The sequence below is a fragment of the Phyllobates terribilis genome, unplaced genomic scaffold (genome assembly GCF_046119375.1).
Source record: "Phyllobates terribilis strain yellow unplaced genomic scaffold, ASM4611937v1 Scaffold_12__6_contigs__length_324123572, whole genome shotgun sequence".
Taxonomy (NCBI): domain Eukaryota; kingdom Metazoa; phylum Chordata; class Amphibia; order Anura; family Dendrobatidae; genus Phyllobates; species Phyllobates terribilis.
Genome location: NW_027362772.1, coordinates 243,663,971 through 243,684,829, shown reverse-complemented (window position 1 = coordinate 243,684,829; position 20,859 = coordinate 243,663,971). Strand labels below are relative to the sequence as shown.

Genomic DNA, 20,859 nt, shown 5'->3' with positions numbered 1-20,859 from the left:
GTAGTTGCCCTTTAAAAAAGACTGAGCAAACATCATGTTTGGAGGACACTATTCACAAATTCGCATATGAAAACTGGGTCTTAAAGGAATTCCAAACTCAAATGCTGCCTGCCGGAGGAACAAGATAGACCACTGAATACTTTACAGAAATGTCTGGAGGCATTGTCTACTCATATTACACTACACAGCAGACAGCAAGCATGATTCTTCACTAAAGTATAGGTGATGGGGTTGACAACCTTAAAGGGACATTGCACCTAAAAATAAATGTACTTGCTAGCGGTATTTGCCAGCATACTCGATTTTCTTCAGTTCCTGAAACAGTTATGTTGAAACAGTTCCTCCTGATCCCCTTCACTTTTGGATGACAGCTGAAGGGTGGGACTTTGCACATGGGCAGGGTTTTACGGGACTGGTCTAATATTGCAAAAGAAGCAGTGGAGGATGGTCCCTGCTGCAGCCAAACATAGTTTGTGAGAAATAGGAGGGAGAATAGCTGGTCTCTTTGGACATTTTTAGCAATTTTTTTTCAAAATTTTGATTTTGAAATAACACAAAAAATTGTCAAAAGGAAAGGAGGAGAGAGTAACAATGTTCTCACTCTGACCTCCCTATTCACAAAGCATAAGTATCAGGCTATCTATGCCGGACATATACATTCAAGTATCGTTGACCATCAATTTAGTGGTTTCTGGCATGTGACAGGCACTGCTGACTTCGCTTCAATGGCCACCTGTCAGGTCACGTGCGTGCATCCTATTCTATTTATTAGGCCCTGCTAATATCTGGTAGATGGCTCTTAATGCTGCGTTAACAGCGCCTCTTACCAGATAATGTTGAAGGAGCTGGATAAGACCTTTAAGTCAAAGGGTTGCCCAGAATTGCCAAAAAGTTGCCCACCAGCAAGAATAGTCATAACAAAAACAATAGAGCCATGACTTAAGCCGGCCACATACATTAGATGATTGTAAGCCGAACAAAGCGTTGACCATCTCGGCCATCTCTCCCATACACCGGAGCGTTAGCTCAGCCGATCACTCCTGCGTTCCCTCAGGAAGAACAAAGCAACCAGCAGTCCTAAATCAGTCATGCCCAAATCGACATTTTCTCCCACAATCAATTGACCAGCACCCCATATGCATTCAAGTGTTGTCCGAACGCGTTGATATCTTGGAGTCTGGCCAACTTTACTTTAATGCATATGGGGCCATTAGTAACTCAATCCTCCTCCACTCCAGCACCACCACACCGTTGATCCTCACCGTCCTGCAGCCATGAGGTCACATCCATTCAATCCCTGGTCTTAGAAGTCATGTTGATGGAGATGGTTTAGTGAATCCAGCATTGAGCTGGGGGTTGGATAAGATGACCTTGGAGGTCCCTTCCAACTCTAAGGGCCCCGTCACACTAAGCGATGCAGCAGCGATCCCGACAACGATACGACTTGTCAGGGATCGTTGCTGCATCGCTAATACATCGCTGGTGAGCTGTCAAACAGGCAGGCTCACCAGCGATCAGGGGAGCAGCGATATCGTGGAAAGAATCGTTCCACGATGTCCTGCTCCCGTTACCAGCCTGCTGCAAGCAGGAGCAGGCTGGTAACTATGGTAAACATCGGGTTACTAAGTGCGCGTGTGCCCCTAGTAACCCGCTGTTTACCATGGATACCACTCTGCTACGGTGCGCGGGAGCCTCCGCGCACCGTAGCAGAGTGGTATCCATGGTAAACAGCGGGTTACTAAGTGCGCGCGTGCCCCTAGTAACCCGATGTTTACCATAGTTACCAGCCAGATCGTTGGTCCCGCTGGTCACACACAGCGATGTGTGCTGGCCAGCGGGAGGCCAACGACCAAAAAATGGTCCAGGACACTTTGCAACGATCAGCGACCTCACAGCAGGGGCCTGATCGTTGCAAAGTGTCACACACAGCGACATCGCTGGTGAGGTCGCTGGTGAGTCACCAAAACCGTGACTCAGCAGCGATATCGCTATGTGAGACGGGGGCTTAACAATCTATGATTCAATGTGCTGTATATGCAATTATCACCCCTAAGATCAGTGACTGACTGTAACCAATGGACGTGAAGTCAACACTCAAGCCGGTGGAAAATAATAAAGCAATGGTACTGAGAAGAGGGACTGAACAAGTAATAGTTATTTTAACATCCCATAACAATCCTGCTTTTGGAAAACCTTAGACAACCCCATATAAGATATTTAAAAATTGCAAGGAGACATAAAAATCCCATGGCTGCAAGACATTAAGGGTGCATTTACAATGGCCGAGAAGATTCCTAGGAGCACTCGTTTCCCTATAATCTTGCAGTGTAACCAGGCTGATGTACAAGAAAAACTCAAGTGAATTGACTTAAGCCTGCTCAAAAATCATCATTCTCGGCAGCACATTGGCCTGTGCAGATAGGGTATGTGCTGCGGAGAATAATGACAGTCTCCACATTGAATCATTTATTTCGGCTTGGTCTACGTGCATCGGAAGCACGACTGATCTGTCGAATCAGCCTATCAAAAGACCGCCCAATATACACGTCATGGTAAAAACATGGCTCTGCATCTCTGGTGGCTTCAACTATCTCAAAATCCCAACCCTGTAGGGCATCTTTAGGGTGACATGGCCCCACAAGCACAATCTACACACAAAGTACCGACACATAACTCAACCAGTCACATGACAGAAGACACGAGACCGGCAGAACAGAATTCAACCTCCATCTCCAGCGTGCGAATTGACCCAGTTACTAAAAACAGCTCAACATATACACGCGACGCGAAGGAGGAAAGGAAAATATAGAAAAGGGTAGAGGTTAAACTACGCACATTGCATCATGCATGATGATCAACGCTTCATTGTAAGGAACATACAGCCTCTTTTGTCTTAAAGGTCTCCTCGTCTCTATATATAGGGCGTCAAATGACACTTCTTGCCTCCTACAGAAAGTGCTCAGGAGGTAAATAAATGCAGTCAAAGCCAACTAATGGCCTTCACCATGTGAAAGTGATAGAACAGCTTTAGACATTAAAGGGGTCGCTCAATTGTGAAAAGCGCATTTTAGACGAATCCTTCAACCTGGAGGATTCAGCATTTATACCTTACTGACCTGATAATATCATCAATGGATGCTCTCCCTAGTTTATACAGTGACCCTAGCCAAGAGCCTCACCGTACGGCCACGTTCACACATTCAGTATTTTGCATCAGTATCTGTAAGCCAAAACCAGGAGAGGGTGATACATACAGAAGTGGTGACTTGTTTCTATTATACTTTTCCTCGGATTGTTCCACTCCTGGTTTTGGCTTACAAATACTGAACGTGGCCTATAGTGGACACTCAACTAGTAGCCAAAAGGGGCATCCTGGTGGGGGTCACTCCCAGTTGTAGACCAAACATGCCCCAATAAGATATATCAAAGGAGAATTTAATATGTGCTACTGAAGAAGAGGGGGGATGCAAAGAAAGTACAAGAGCCAAGACCTGGATAACTGAAGATGACTCAATGAAGTTAAAGGTAATGGAAATCTTGACTTCGCTAACTACTAAGTTTCATACTAGAAATCTTCATTCACCTTCAGACCTCCTGATATCCAGTTTGCAACCTGATTTAAATTTCAGATTTTTCTCTTGTGGGAGTGTCCCTTAAGTAATATAGGCTGGAAGTGAGGTCTTTGTATACTCAGGGTGCTTCTGTCTTCACTGCTCATATATCAGCACAGTTTCTATCTTGTACTTATTTCTTCTACATTTTCTATAATCTGTACAGCTTCTATCCTGCACTTATTTCCTAAGCATATCTTTTTCTTTATGTTCTATAATCTGAACAGCTTCTATCCTGCACTAATTTCCTCTACATATCCTTTTCTCCATTTTTTATCATAACTGCAGCTTCTATCCTGCACTGATTTCCTTTCCATATCTTTTTCTCAATTTTCTCTAACCTGTTTGCTTAGCCTTCTCCCTTCTCCCTCCTTTCTGCTATTTCTAACATCCAAAAAATCACACATCCAAGTTTTATGGACTTGTTTTATCCTTTTTTATTATGTGCACAGAACACACACCCTGGTCTACAATTTATCAGCAGATGTTTGCTATGTAACCTGAGAGCAGCATGATGTAGGGGCTTAGACCCTGATTCCAGTGATGTGTCACTTGCTGGGCAGCATGCTGTTATTTTGATACAATGTTTTCAATGCTGCAGATCTTGCAGTTCTCTGAATGCTGAGCCCTGTATAACCCCGCCCCTCCCACTGATTGGTAGCTTTCTGTCAATATACAGTGTATATAAACAGCAGCCAATCAGTGGAGGGTGTGGGGTTAGACAAAGCAGTTGACTAGGAGGCACCACACACCTCGTCCTGCAGTGATAATCTCAATGATAAAACACTGATTTTATTCAAACTACAACGATAAGCCAAGTAAGTGACAAATTGCTGGAATCAGGGTCTCAGCCCCTAAATCACGCTGCTCTCAGATTACATACCAAAATCCAGATTATCTTTAATGCTTTGGACCAATCTTTTATGTACTAAGAAGAACATTGGTGGAATGTATATTTGTAACTAGAGAATGGCCGGTGAATGTCCCTCAAATGTCATTTTGAAAGACCGTTTGGGGCAGTGGCATGACGCAGAGGTTGTAAGGCTTACAAGAAAATGTCTGAGAAGGGATTACGAAAAACACTCCAAAGACAAGTGGTAAGCACCAAATAAATTTGTGCCAATAAGAATAATAATAATGTTCCAATAATTTGCCAAATAAAGACAAAAAAAATAAGGACCATTAAAAAAAAAATAATTCTTAAAGTAGTTTTCCACAACAATGATATCGATGACTTATCCATAGGCTGGATGTCGTAGGATACGGAGAGGAACAGCACCGCTCCATCAAGTGGTCGGCTCCTACCCAGTACTTGGCAGAGGCCACTAATCAGATTGACTGAAGAGTGGTGTTCAGCTCCAAAAGCCGTATATATCCAGAGCTTTCCCACTACCGACCAAATATTGAGGCCGCATCGACCACATGACGGCCGCATCGACCACATCGACCACATGACAGCCACTGCCAAGCAAAGATCAGCAAAGAACTGACTATCGGTAGTGTTTTTATAGTTTTTAAGGTCATTCATTTATTTATTTTCAGATATTATATAACCCTTCTAAAGCACAATTCAACTCGGTGGTTGCATGTTCATAAAGTCTAGGTAAGAGTAAGCCCTAAATCCTTAAAATCCCCTAGGCCATGTTCACATGCAGCATTTTTTTTTTCTTGCTGCATTTCTTTTAAACACTAATTAAAAACTGCTTTTTAACAGAAGCTACAAAAGTTATAAGATTTCAGAAATCTCATGCACATGCTTTTTTTCCTCCCCCGACTGAATTTGAGAAGTGCAGCATTCTTGAAATCTGCAGCATGTCACTTCTTTTTCATCGCCTTCTATGGGCGAAAAAAAAAGCCGAAAGTGCAAAAAATGATGCAAAAAAACTAAATTTATTAAACATGTACTGTAGACAAAGCACACATGTAATCCGCACCCAAAAAAAAACAGTAAGTGTCAAAAACGCGTTAGTTTTCAGATGAAGGTCACATTCTCATTAGTTTTCCAATGAAGGTTACATTCTGTTTGCTGGTAACAGGTTTGGGAAGACACAAATCTTAAAACCATTATAGGTCAAAGGACTATTTTGGACTAGTGTAACGGGAGTAACAGGGTGCCCTGGAGATCTAATGGTGGTCAACACAAAGTCAATAGACAAGCCCCTCCTAGCTCTGACTTACTGCAGGCAGTATGTATAGGATTTACAAGAAGGGAGCATTACTTATGCATAGAGGACCTCACTCCATATAATCATCATGACCTACATACGATGGATGATGCACACCACCAATGCCTTAGTCATACGTGAGACCAAGGAGTTACGACTGCTCGCAATTTCACGATTTCTAAAGTCAAACAATGGGAGAATTTAATTCTGCTCTCATACGACTGCTCCTAAATTGTACAGCTCAGTTTTGACTTTATGATTCTCAGGTGCTTAAAGGAATTGTTCAGGTTAAAAAAAAAAAAATAAAGTAATAAAAGTGGTTTTACCCTATTTACGGTGAAAAGGAGTGCACTTACTAATTTACAGGGTCTGAAAAAAATTAAAGATAACCTGTCACTAAATTCATGCTGTCTGAAGCACCAATCAGAGCCTGTGTGCACGACAGCAGAGAGGTAGGCTGTTCTCTAAAATACTCTGGCGTTTCAGAGAAAACATAGTTTGAAGATATGGTTGGAGACTGTGAGAAGGGACTGGACTGGTCCAGCGTTGCCCTCGTCAGACTCCTCAATTTCTCTGTCTCCCGACTCCACAACCCGGTCTCACTACTGAGCATGTACATAAAGTGCAGCCCTGCCTCACTACTGAGCATGTACATAAAGTACAGCACTGCCTCACTACTGAGCGTGTCCATAAAGTACAGCACTGCCTCACTACTGAGCGTGTCCATAAAGTGCAGACCTGCCTCACTACTGAGCATGTACATAAAGTACAGCACTGTCTCACTACTGAGCGTGTCCATAAAGTGCAGCCCTGCCTCACTACTGAGCATGTACATAAAGTGCAGCCCTGCCTCACTACTGAGCATGTACATAAAGTACAGCCCGGCCTCACTACTGAGCATGTACATAAAGTACAGCACTGCCTCACTACTGAGCGTGTCCATAAAGTGCAGACCTGCCTCACTACTGAGCATGTACATAAAGTGCAGCCCTGCCTCACTACTGAGCATGTACATAAAGTACAGCCCTGCCTCACTACTGAGCATGTACATAAAGTACAGCACTGCCTCACTACTGAGCGTGTCCATAAAGTGCAGACCTGCCTCACTACTGAGCATGTCCATAAAGTGCAGCCCTGCCTCACTACTGAGCATGTACATAAAGTGCAGCCCGGCCTCACTACTGAGCATGTACATAAAGTGCAGCCCGGCCTCACTACTGAGCATGTACATAAAGTGCAGCCCTGCCTCACTACTGAGCATGTACATAAAGTACAGCACTGCCTCACTACTGAGCGTGTACATAAAGTACAGCACTGCCTCACTACTGAGCGTGTCCATAAAGTGCAGACCTGCCTCACTACTGAGCATGTACATAAAGTATAGCACTGCCTCACTACTGAGCGTGTCCATAAAGTGCAGACCTGCCTCACTACTGAGCATGTCCATAAAGTGCAGCCCTGCCTCACTACTGAGCATGTACATAAAGTACAGCCCTGCCTCACTACTGAGCGTGTACATAAAGTGCAGCCCTGCCTCACTACAGAGCGTGTCCATAAAGTGCAGCCCTGCCTCACTACTGAGCATGTACATAAAGTGCAGCCCGGCCTCACTACTGAGCATGTACATAAAGTACAGCCCTGCCTCACTACTGAGCATGTACATAAAGTGCAGCCATGCCTCACTACTGAGCATGTACATAAAGTGCAGCACTGCCTCACTACTGAGCATGTACATAAAGTACAGCACTGCCTCACTACTGAGCGTGTACATAAAGTACAGCACTGCCTCACTACTGAGCGTGTCCATAAAGTGCAGACCTGCCTCACTACTGAGCATGTACATAAAGTATAGCACTGCCTCACTACTGAGCGTGTCCATAAAGTGCAGACCTGCCTCACTACTGAGCATGTCCATAAAGTGCAGCCCTGCCTCACTACTGAGCATGTACATAAAGTACAGCCCTGCCTCACTACTGAGCGTGTACATAAAGTGCAGCCCTGCCTCACTACAGAGCGTGTCCATAAAGTGCAGCCCTGCCTCACTACTGAGCATGTACATAAAGTGCAGCCCGGCCTCACTACTGAGCATGTACATAAAGTACAGCCCTGCCTCACTACTGAGCATGTACATAAAGTGCAGCCATGCCTCACTACTGAGCATGTACATAAAGTGCAGCACTGCCTCACTACTGAGCGTGTACATAAAGTACAGCCCTGTCTCACTACTGAGCATGTACATAAAGTGCAGCCCTGCTTCACTACTGAGCGTGTACATAAAGTACAGCCCTGCCTCACTACTGAGCATGTACATAAAGTGCAGCCCTGCCTCACTACTGAGCATGTACATAAAGTGCAGCCCGGCCTCACTACTGAGCATGTACATAAAGTGCAGCCCTGCTTCACTACTGAGCGTGTACATAAAGTACAGCCCTGCCTCACTACTGAGCATGTACATAAAGTGCAGCACAGATTCATCTCAACTAAAAAACGAGATTCTTAGATCAGGAACAGGACATTTCATAACTTTCCCAAATTTTTATGAAAACATTTACAGCACATCCATCATTGTACTACTGTACCCAATTTATTATATATTTTAGGAGTTGGTCTATTTTATACCGACTCCACCAAAATTGGCACCGACTGACTCCACTCCACGGCCCTGCTGTCCTCCCATTACTCTAGTTGATAGATAGGTCTCTCCCATGTGTGTATGTGGAGATAGACCTGTCAATCAACTCCAGTGGTGCAGGAAGCCATCCGGAGGTGGCACCGGACTAGTCAGGTCTCTCCCTATGGTCCCCGGTTGGATCTAAGCTCAAACTATGCTTTCTCTAAAACTACTGAACGTTTCAGAGAAAAACGTACCTGACTGCATTGGAGCCAATCAAGTGAAAGGTTCGCTTTAACCAGATGCAGGAAATGTCACAAAATAGAAAAATAATCTATACTAACCCAATAAATCCACCGCTGCTCCAGCACCACCACTCCAGTGTGCCCTGCCGGTCTTTGCTTACCTTGCAATATTAATGGCATTGCTGATTACCCTAATGCCATACACCACTGGAGGCAGTGATTGGCTGCAGGGTTCACATAGAAAGATAGGGACATCATAAATGCAGCAAGGTAGATAAATACTGTTAGGGAGCACAGGAGCGGTAGTATAGGTTCTCTTGTTTTTTTTATACCATTCCTTACATGTGGTTTTTCCTCGGATGTCGAAAGACCCCATAAACAAAAGTGCTCCAAGCTTAAAATATCAGCACCGGTCCTGGCAGATGTGTTTCTGGCTGCCTGCCGGGCTCATTTCAATAGCCAAAGACAGGCTTCTTCTTGTGCCAAAAAAAAAAAAGGGGGCTGACTTGGCAATTTAAATAAACCAGTCAGCCAGGCCCTTTATACACATCTCTGACACAGGGAGGAGGAGGCTGTCTCTTGTCTGAATATGAAGCCAAAAGTGGAGTTACCAGGCTCCGGTCTATATATCGCCATCCTGGCAACGTTCTTAATTAAAGTATATTAAGAAGTAGGATCTATTTTCCATTAAAACATGTTAAAATTACTTTATATCCAGAGAACCTCTCTAAATTTTGACTCTGGTCTACTTGTCACAGTTCTGATCTTGCGGAAGAACTAGTCCTTGTGCAAAAAAATAATTTTTCATTAATGTCATTGAATTTTTTTTACATTTTTTTTTAAAACTCTGACACTGGAACAATTTTTGGTATCATAATTCACCTAAAAAATATTTGGAGCCTTGAGTTACCTTCCCCTACACAGATACTGAGCAACAGCCACTATTAGTACATAATGCTTGAGCAATAAGTTTGGTACAATACTAACAGCTCCATCTTTATTATTGATAGGCTTTGCTATATATATATATATATATATATATATATATATATATATATATATATATATATATATATATATATATATATATATAAAATACAAATTTTTTGTTCTTGCAAATATTAAAGAGGAAATATCTGTTGATCCGAGCCATAAAGGTAAATGAAACATAAAAAATTAAAATAGCTTTTCTATGCAGCAAAAGTAGAAGAGGAATTTATTTTATGTATCAGCTCTACAATTTTGGCTTATTGTGGGCTATCACGATAGTTCATGTTTTTCTTGACCTTACAGAAGACTCACCACCTCCTTGGAAACCGTCTAGTAAAAGACGACAAAATATAAAATATAAAAGTAGAAAAATTAAACCATTTCCTCGCTAATTTAATGGTGAAAGTCAGGGCCCTTTGAGAGGAAGCTGCCATTAGCTCAAGTTGGGGTCTCCACTGTCTTACTATTTGACAGCTGAGTGAGACTTCCTGTTTCTGAGCTGGGAGATACCATTGTATGGGGGAAAACTTTGGAAACACAGGAGAGTTTCTTCATACTGAATGTGGCAGTGTAAGATGGATCGCTGTATAATATGGAGCAGCAGCAGGAGGATAGAATAAAGGATGGAAGAAAAAAGCAATACAACCTGGTGACTATGGGGACAAGGACACAACGGGGGGTTGTCCTCGTCCCCACAGAACGGTTACAGGATATGGGAATGTTTAGCTTGCAAAAAAGAAGACTGAGAGGAGACTTAATAGCTGTCTACAAATATGTCAAGGGCTGTCACATTGTGGAAGGATCAACTTTGTTCTCATTTGCACAAGGAAAGACTAGAAGCAATGGGATGAAACTAAATGGGAGGAGACACAGATTAGATATTAGAAAAAACTTTTTGACAGGGTGATCAATGAGTGGAACAGGCGGCCATGAGAGGTGGTGAGTTCTCCTTCAATGGACGTCTTCAAACAGAGGCTGGACAGACATCTGTCTGAGATGATTTAGTGAATCCTGCTTTGAGCAGGGGGTTGGACCAGATGACCCAGGAGGTCCCCTCCAGCTCTTAACATTCTATGATTCTATGCGGAATTGATTTACCTTTTGACACTTGTCTTTATTCCCATTCAGCATTTCTTTATACTGTTTGAAGGTTTTTGCCCTAACTCCTGGATTTTTTACGGGTCCTTTTGGAAGTGTTATTATGCATGAGTTTTGCTTTGAAGTTAGCTTGCTGTCATACACAGCACTTTTGACCCTATATACTTGGACTCCTATTATGAACTTTGCCTTACCCTTTAATTTATTGTATGTGACACTTTATAGGCTATTGCTGAATTTTTACATCCTTGACGGGTTTTCACACCGTTGAGCTTACTGTTATATACAGTACTTGTTTGACCCTATACTTTGAGTCTTTACACAGTAATCACTAAACTTTGCTTTACCCTTTAATTTATTGCATGCGACACTTTATAGGCCTTAGCTGACTCCATTGATAGGCCTTTTGAGCCTTAATACATTTACTACATGTGCTGATACTTGTTTATTACCTCTGCCTATACCCTCTGTGATATATATTTTTTCAACCAACTGTTTGTGGGATCCTTCTATTTACTTCTCCTTTTTAATATTGTTTTTTATATATATTGTTTTAACTGAATATAAATAAATATTGGTGTTTTTATTGGCATCTATACTTCATTTTAGATAAGATCTGGTTCTATACAGGAGGGACTAAGATTCTGATTAACCCTTTACAGGCAGCAGTGTCCTCCTTTTTGCAGATTAAAACTTTCAAAACAGTTACGGTATGTTCCCCTCCTGCAGATTGACCATATAGAGGCAGCTGTATACTCTTCCTTTATCTGTGCTTCAAAATAAAGTCAGAATCCCCAGAGTCCTTAGAAAAATGGACCCCAAACAATCAGATAGTAGTAGAAAAGCAAACAGAGATCGCAGTCACCTTCCATCCCCACCGCAGCTACGGTGCCTGTGTTTTGGCTGCAGTGATGACAACACGACTACAACACAAATTACCACTGCAACAGATTACAAAGTTTGACAGCTCATGCCATCAACAGCAGAGCCTCTGAGCTGAGCGACTGGCTGCAGCGGTGATGCATGCTGTAATCTTGACATCATCAATACAACAAAAAGACAGACACTAGACTGTAACAGCGGCAGGGAGTCCCCCTGGACTGAGGGACTGTGAGTACTATCTCAATTTGTTTTTGTTTGCTTTTTTAATTACTATCTGATCGGTTGGGGTTCATGTCTCTAATAGTAGAAAACTCCTTTAATATTCAGCAGAGCACAGTCATCCAAAAGATACAGCTACATTTACACTATTTGTTAAAAAAAAAGTTGTGAAAATTAGGTGGTATGTAAAACTCCGGATAAATTGTGAAAAATTGAATACCAACGTCATGCAAAAACTGGTTATAGAGGCCAGTTGAAGCGCATGGAACATGAAACGTCCGTCAAACGTTTTTGAGAAGCCCAATATTCAGCCACACACTACAACTGCAGGCGAAGCCATTATTCCATAAGATAGCCAAAGCCAAAAACATGACAGTTATTGACCTTCTATTTAATAGCAGTGTTGAGCGAATTTGTTTGGCATTACAAATTCGGGTTCGTGTTTGGGGTTCCGGCTTGTTAGAGGCACGAACAAGCCGGAACCCCTGAACCCGAGTTTGAAATGCCGAACAAATTCGCTCAACGCTATTTAAGAGTACTTACAACCTCATAATTTTTTGGAGATTGGAATCATTAAGATCCAGATGCCATTATCATTTGTAGGGTATGTGCACAAGTTAAGTATTTGGTGCAGAAATTTCTGTACCATTTTTGCATCTTTTGGCAAGAAAAAGACTGAAATAGGTGTTTATGCTGCGTTTTTAGCGCCAAAACCAGGTGAGGAACAATCAGAGAAAAGGTATAATAGAAACAAGTCACCAATTCTGCATTTATCACCCACTCCTGAAAAAAAATACTGACCGAATACTGATAGTGGGGCCGTGGCCTAAGTTTTTTGATCTGATCTGAAGCACATACAAATTCAATGGGTGGAAGAATTTTTTTTTTTTTTTTTTTTTTTTTTTTTACACAGCACCGCAAAATAAAGATAGCATGCAGATTGGTGCAGCCACAAATTGGGTGACGGAAGTCAGAGACACCAGGAGGAAAAGTTACATCCCCCCCATACCTCGATTTCTGCATACACAGCACCCAATTCATGTTCACACAATACAAGCAGCGGAGGCGCTACTGCCTCCATTGTTCCTGGCGATTGTCAGATGATTGGGACAATTGTCAAATGACAGAGCCGATGCCCAACACAAGGGCCCTGGTGACAATCTCTAGTTCAATTACAAAAAAAAAACAACTGAAAAATCACGAAAATAATAATAATAATAAAATAAAATAAAAATTAAAAATACATGTTTAGTAGGATTTTACTAGTCCTGATGCAATTCCACTATTTGGGTTATGCTATATAACAAAATAACCATTGAAATCTAGCTGACACAAATATGAATTATGGAGATTGCTCAATGTGATTAAAAAAAAAACTGTTTGAATTTTAAAAAATTCATTGATTTTAGTTTGTCATAGTCTGAAAAAACACTTAATAATTGATGGAAAAATCCCAAATACTGTGTGTTTGTAGTTTAATAGCCTATTTACACAGGGCTATCCAGCTTCAGATGCATAGTGAACGATCAGTAACAGATCCTTTAGTGAGCATCGGCTACCATAGCATTAAAGGGGTTGTATTGTATAAAACAATATACAGTATATAGTACAGACCAAAAGTTTGGACACACCTTCTCATTTAAAGATTTTTCTGTATCTTCATGACTATGAAAATTGTACATTCACACTGAAGGCATCAAAACTATGAATTAACACATGTGGAATTATATACTTAACAAAAAAGTGTGAAACAACTGAAAATATGTCTTATATTCTAGGTTCTTCAAAGTAGCCACCTTTTGCTTTGATGACTGCTTTGCACACTCTTGGCATTCTCTTGATGAGCTTCAAGAGGTAGTCACCGGAAATGGTCTTCCAACAATCTTGAAGGAGTTCCCAGAGATGCTTAGCACTTGTTGGCCCTTTTGCCTTCACCCCAAACCATCTCTATTGGGTTCAGGTCTGGTGACTGTGAAGGCCAGGTCATCTGGCGTAGCACCCCATCACTCTCCTTCTTGGTCAAATAGCCCTTACACAGCCTGGAGGTGTGTTTGGGGTCATTGTCCTGTTGAAAAATAAATGATGGTCCAACTAAACGCAAACCGGATGGAATAGCATGCCGCTGCAAGATGCTGTGGTAGCCATGCTGGTTCAGTATGCCTTCAATTTTGAATAAATCCCCAACAGTGTCACCAGCAAAGCACCCCCACACCATCACACCTCCTCCTCCATGCTTCACGGTGGGAACCAGGCATGTAGAGTCCATCCGTTCACCTTCTCTGCGTCGCCGTCGCACAAAGACACGGTGGTTGGAACCAAAGATCTCAAATTTGGACGCATGAGACCAAAGCACAGATTTCCACTGGTCTAATGTCCATTCCTTGTGTTCTTTAGCCCAAACAAGTCTCTTCTGCTTGCTGCCTGTCCTTAGCAGTGGTTTCCTAGCAGTTATTTTACCATGAAGGCCAGCTGCACAAAGTCTCCTCTTAACAGTTGTTGAAGAGATGTATCTGCTGCTAGAACTCTGTGTGGCATTGACCTGGTCTCTAATCTGAGCTGCTGTAAACCTGCGATTTCTGAGGCTGGTGACTCGGATAAACTTATCCTCAGAAGCAGAGGTGACTCTTGGTCTTCCTTTCCTGGGGCGGTCCTCATGCGAGCCAGTTTCTTTGTAGCGCTTGATGGTTTTTGCAACTGCACTTGGGGACACTTTCAAAGTTTGCCCAACTTTTCGGACTGACTGACCTTCATTTCTTAAAAGTAATGATGGCCACTAGTTTTTCTTTACTTGGCTGCTTTTTTCTTGCCATAATACAAATTCTAACAGTCTATTCAGTAGGATATTCAGCTGTGTATCCACCAGACTTCTGCACAACCCAACTGATGGTCCCAATCCCATTTATAAGGCAAGAAATCCCGCTTATTAAACCTGTGAAGTGAAAACCATTTCCAGTGACTACTTCTTGAAGCTCATCAAGAGAATGCCAAGAGTGTGCAAAGCAGTCACCAAAGCAAAAGGTGGCTACTTTGAAGAACCTAGAATATAAGACATATTTTCAGTTGTTTCACACTTTTTTTGTTAAGTATATAATTCCACATGTGTTAATTCATAGTTTTGATGCCTTCAGTTTGAATGTACAATTTTCATAGTCATGAAAATACAGAAAAATCTTTAAATGAGAAGGTGTGTCCAAACTTTTGGTCTGTACTGTATATGTATATGATGAGAATGTCAAGGAGACATAAAAAGGGAGTTATTGGACGCATTGCATACCCTATAAGTCTCCTTACGCCTAGGTACTCTGCACAGGGAGAAATATTACCCCTCAAAGCCATGTCAGAGGCCTCTCATACAGCCAAATCAAACTTCTTGATTTGCACTGAGGAGGAGCAAATACCCTGAAACCTGATTTCGTTTTTATCCTAATCCATGGGCTTTTTTAAGGGTCAATATTGACTTTTAGGATTGCTACTTCAAATAAGTAGCACTAGTAGATAGTTATATCTGCAAATTGTCTTGCGGCCTTGTATTCTAAGGAACAGTTAGTTATAAGTTTAACAACTTTTGTCAACTCAAGAACTTCAGGTCTCATACACAAGGCAATGGCGTGTTCGTGGAGGCTATACATCAGTGTTATGTATATAAGGGGTCATCGGGCCTTGACATAAGATTCACAGGTAGCAGAGTTGGTTTCAAAATAAAATCAGTCATTTCGTCCAACCCCATAGGATCCACTATAGACTGCTCTGTGCCAGGACAAGAAGTGATGAAGTCTTGCCCTCCGATTACCTGACAGCTGAAACCTGCGATTGATTGCAGCGGTCAGTCGATAATAATGGCACATCGTCAGATGCTAGAGCAGGTGAACCACCCCTGACAGCTATAAATTTTGTATAAAGGCCAGACAACTCTTTCAGTAGAGCATAGAAGAAAAACAAGGAACCACCGTGCCCTGATGGAAAAGATGGTGGCTCATAGGTAGTAGTACAGCTACTTTATTGAGGCTACGCGTTTCAGGATCAAAACAGGTGCCTTCATCAGGCTGTACAAGATCTGGCCTGATGAAGGCAACCATTAAGATTTGGCCTGATTAAGGCAACCATTCAGAGCAGAAACTCAATAAAGTAACCGTTCTTCTACCCTCGAGTCAGCAGCACAAAGTGGTTTCTTGTTTTTCTTCTATTCTCCACTGCACTCAATACGATTGCCATAGTGCATAACAGGCACAAGGAGAAGGAGGAGCAGCTGGTCCACCCGTTACAAGATTTTGGACAGAGTTGTGCCTCTTATAAGCACATTTCGCCAATTGAGCAGATTCGCTCACTCATTTATTTAATTTACCTCTATCTTAAAGGGGTTGTCCACTAGGACAACCCATGCTTGAGCTTGTTTAGCCCCGATAAAATAAAAGAGCTTATACTCACCTCCTGTGCCGGCGCCGTTCCAGTGGTGTCAGCACTCGCAGTCCGGGGCTCTCGTGCTGTTGTTGTGACACGTAGTGCCCGGCGCCCAATCAGCGCTGGCGTCACTATACCCGCCATCGGACAAATCAAACATGAAGTGGAAGTCCGGGCTGCAGCTGATCTCCGACTTCCTCTTCATGTTCAATTCGACTGGAGGCGGGGACCGTGACGCCAGCACTGATTAGGCGCCGGCATCACGTGTCACAACAACCGCATGGGAGCCCCGAGGAGAGAAAGTGCCGACACCGCAGGAACGGCACCAGGCACGGGAGGTGAGTATATGCTTTTTTATTTTATTGGTAAGGGTTGTCCAAGTAGTGGACAACTTATTTAAGCTGCAACTCTATTTTATCTTCTTCCTATAGATTTAGGACAACCCCTTCAGGCACAATATGCTACCATAGGAAAATGTCCCTGTAATATAGAATACAATGGAATTTCTCACCCCCCCCCCCCCCATGAATACTATAAAAAAATCACTTCTATACGCCTTAATATAAAGTCAACATATAGGGAAGGAAATAATTATTTGATCCCTTGCTGTTTTTGTAAGTTTTCCCACTGACAAAGACACGAACAGTCTATAATTTTAAGGGTAGGTTAACTTTAACATTGAGAGATAGAATAACCAAAAAAAAAAAAAAAAATCAAGAAAATCATAGCATAAATTAGATACATTTATTTGCATTTTGCAGTGAGAAATAAGTATTTGATCCCCTACAAACCACTATGAGTTCTGGCTCCTACAGGCCAGTTAGACGCTCCTAATCAACTCGTTACCTGCATTAAAGACAGTAGTCTTATATAGTCGCCTGTATAAAAGACTCCTGTCCACAGACTCAATTAATCAGTCAGACTCTAACCTCTACAACATGGGCAAGACCAAAGAGCTTTCTAAGGCTGTCAGGGACAAGATCATAGACCTGCACAAAGCTGGAATGGGCTACAAAACCATAAGTAAGACGCTGGGTGAGAAGGAGAAAACTGTTGGTGCAATAGTAAGAAAATGGAAGAAATACAAAATGACTGTCAATCGACATCGATCTGGGGCACCATGCAAAATCTCACCTCGTGGGGTATCCTTGATCATGAGGAAGGTGAGAGATCAGCCTAAAACTACATGGGGGGAACTTTTTTATAATCTCAAGGCAGCTGGGACCACAGTCACCAAGAAAACCATTGGTAACACATTACGCAACTCTCCGTGTTTGGAGGAAGAGAAATGCTGTCTATGACCCAAAGAACACCATCCCCACTGTCAAGCATGGAGGTGGAAACATTATGTTTTGGGGGTGTTTCTCTGCCAAGGGCACAGGACTACCTCACCGCATCAATGGGAGAATGGATGGAGCCATGTACCGTAAAATCCTGAGTGACAACCTCCTTCCCTCAGTAAGAGCATTGAAGATGGGTCGTGGCTTGGTCTTCCATGAAGACAATGACCCAAAACATACAGCCAAGGCAACAAAGGAGTGGCTCAAAAAGAAGCACAGTAAGGTCATGGAGAGGCCTAGCCAGTCTCCAGACCTTAATCCCATAGAAAACTTATGGAGGGAGTTGAAGCTCCGAGTTGCCAAAATCTGAATGATTTAGAGATGATCTGCAAAGAGGAGTGGACCAAAATTCCTCCTGACATGTGCGCAAACCTCATCATCACTACAAAAAACGTCTGGCTGCTGTGCTTGCCAACTAGGGTTTTGCCACCAAGTATTAAGTGTTGTTTGCCAGAGGGATCAAATACTTATTTCTCACTGCAAAATGCAAAAAAATTATCTAATTTATACAATGTGATTTTCTTGATTTTTTTTTGGATATTCTATCTCTCAATGTTAAAATTAACCTACCCTTAAAATTATAGACTGTTCAGGTCTTTGCCAGTGGGCAAACTTACAAAAACGGCAAGGGATCAAATACTTATTTCCTTCACTGTATATGGTGGTACAATGTGGATCCATAGATTTCTAAAAGGTGTCCTATAAAGAGAAAATGTACAATATTTTGTTTCTTTTGCAGCAATATCGGCGCCTGGAGATTGACGCGACATTGTTGTGTCACCTCCCAGCTGCAGCCAATCAGTCAATATCCCGTCAGAATGGATGAACTAGTAAAGACTTCAGCTGACGAGCGCACGCTCATCGGCTGCCGCCACATTGCCATTTTTAAGCCTGGATGTATAAATATGGATGGCACACTGATGTAAACTACGGACACACGGATGAAACACAGATGAAAATGGGACAATTTTTCCTGCATTAGTCTGACCCCGGCCTAAGGAATGTAATAGGGAATGGTCTGCTAGGACTGAGCTGTGACTAATCATGACTGAGGGATCCGGCCTCGTATGAACACTGCGTTTAGTAATGTGTCGGCATCGATTTACATGTGACTTGTTAAATTGAAATTTCACATTTCTTCTCAGGAGGTTGAGCAACAGACTTCTTGATAACTAGATTAAAATACTTCACAGATCACCATTTCCTTGTTCCCCAGCTAGGCCCTGCCCCAGAGAGGGTCCAAAAGCCATATATACAGAATATTTACAGCACATCTTCACATACATATAAACAAATATATCATGGAGTTATATAGCAATCGCCACTAGTTCTGATCACAGCAATTTTACCCCTTAGAGCACACGTCAAACTCTGGCCCGCTGGGTGATTATATTTGGCCAGAAACACCAGAATCACCACCTCTATGTGGGGCCCATTATTCTGGACGGTGGACTGTGTGGGGCCCATTATTCTGGACGGTGGACTGTGTGGGGCCCATTATTCTGGACGGTGGACTGTGTGGGGCCCATTATTCTGGACGGTGGACTGTGTGGGGCCCATTATTCTGGACGGTGGACTGTGTGGGGCCCATTATTCTGGACGGTGGACTGTGTGGGGCCCATTATACCGTACGGAGGACTGTGTGGGGCCCATTATACCGTACGGAGGACTGTGTGGGGCCATTATACTGTATGGAGGACTATGTGGGGCCATTATACTGTATGGAGGGCTATGTGGAGCCATTATACTGTATGGAGGACTATGTGGGGGCCCATTATACTGTATGAAGAACTATGTGGGGGCCCATTATACTGTATGGAGGACTATGTTGGGCCCATTATACTGTATGGAGGACTATGTTGGGCCCATTATACTGTACGGAGGACTATGTTGGGCCCATTATACTGTATGGAGGACTATGTGGGGCCCATCATACTGTACGGAGGACTATGTAGGGCCCATTATACTGTACGGAGGACTATGTGGGGCCATCATACTGTATACTGGTTGGGCCATGACTTTGTCCAAGTTTTTCATTTTGGCCCTCTGTGTATCCGAGTTTGACATCCTTGCCTTAGATACAGCTGTCAATCGTGACAGCTTCATTTAATAGGTGTTGGAAGTTAGCTGCCGACGGTATTGTCACAGCAGCCAGGGAGCTACTGAAGACCTCTGTGTGTCTGTCATGTTTGTACACCTATGAGACCCAGTCTGTGATCGCATTTTCATATCCCCTAAGGAACCGAATAAAAAATGTAACAACAAAAAAAAGTGAAAAATATATTTTAAAAAAATAAATAAATACAAATAAATATAAAAAGTTGAAAATAGGCTTCCTATATTTCGCGGGATACAATGTTAAAAAAAAAATGAATAGTTTCATATTTGGTATCGCCGTGTGCGGAACTGTTTAAACTAATATAATATCATAATTTCCCCAAGACGAAAGAAAATAAGCAAATAATAAATTGCAGAATTACTGGGAATGGGGAGGGGGGTTTGGGTCACTTCGCCTCCCCAAAAGATGGAGTAAATAGAGATCAAAAGGCCATACTGACACCAAACTGCTAGTGATAAAAATGTCAGCTTGTGCCACAAGAAAACAAGATCTGACGCAACTCTATGGACCATAGAATAAAAAAAGTTGCAGCTTTTGGCAGATGAGGAAAAAATCAGAAGCAAAGAGGGGACCACGTAAGCCTGGAGATATTATAATATGTATATATATATATATATAATATGTTATGTGTCTGCATACATACATACATATATACGCACACGGTCATTATATGTATATATATATATTCATATATAATGTATGCATGTATGTATACACAGTACATATATAAACCATGTTAAGTGTCTGTATACATATGCACACATACGAGTCTATGTACGTGTGTGTGTATAATGTATGTATGTATATATATATATATATATATATATATATATATATATATATATATATATATACACATACACACACACACATATACACATAGTAAAATATATATTACACATACATGTATACACACACATGGTATCAGGCACATACATGGTGTACACACCACGTATACGGTGCACACCAGACAGTTGCGTAATCCTGTATATAGAGGTATACGGCGTGCACTCCAGTGTCACAACAGCTGATGAGAGGAGGAAATACAGATCTGGAGTGCAGAGCAGGCCTTGGGAATGGCAGGAGACCGATGCCTGCGCCGGCGTTAATCCTAATGTGACACCGCTCTCCTCTACTATCCTGGACCGTCTGATCTGCAGCATAACCTCATTACCAGGGGC

The 20,859-nt window shown here is 42.3% G+C and overlaps 1 protein-coding gene across 4 annotated transcripts in view; it reads right to left on the bottom strand.

The window, feature by feature from the left end:
• Positions 1 to 20,859, bottom strand: part of PRDM2 (PR/SET domain 2) — a 114,705-nt gene that overhangs the window by 38,184 nt on the left and 55,662 nt on the right. The window lies entirely within an intron of this gene.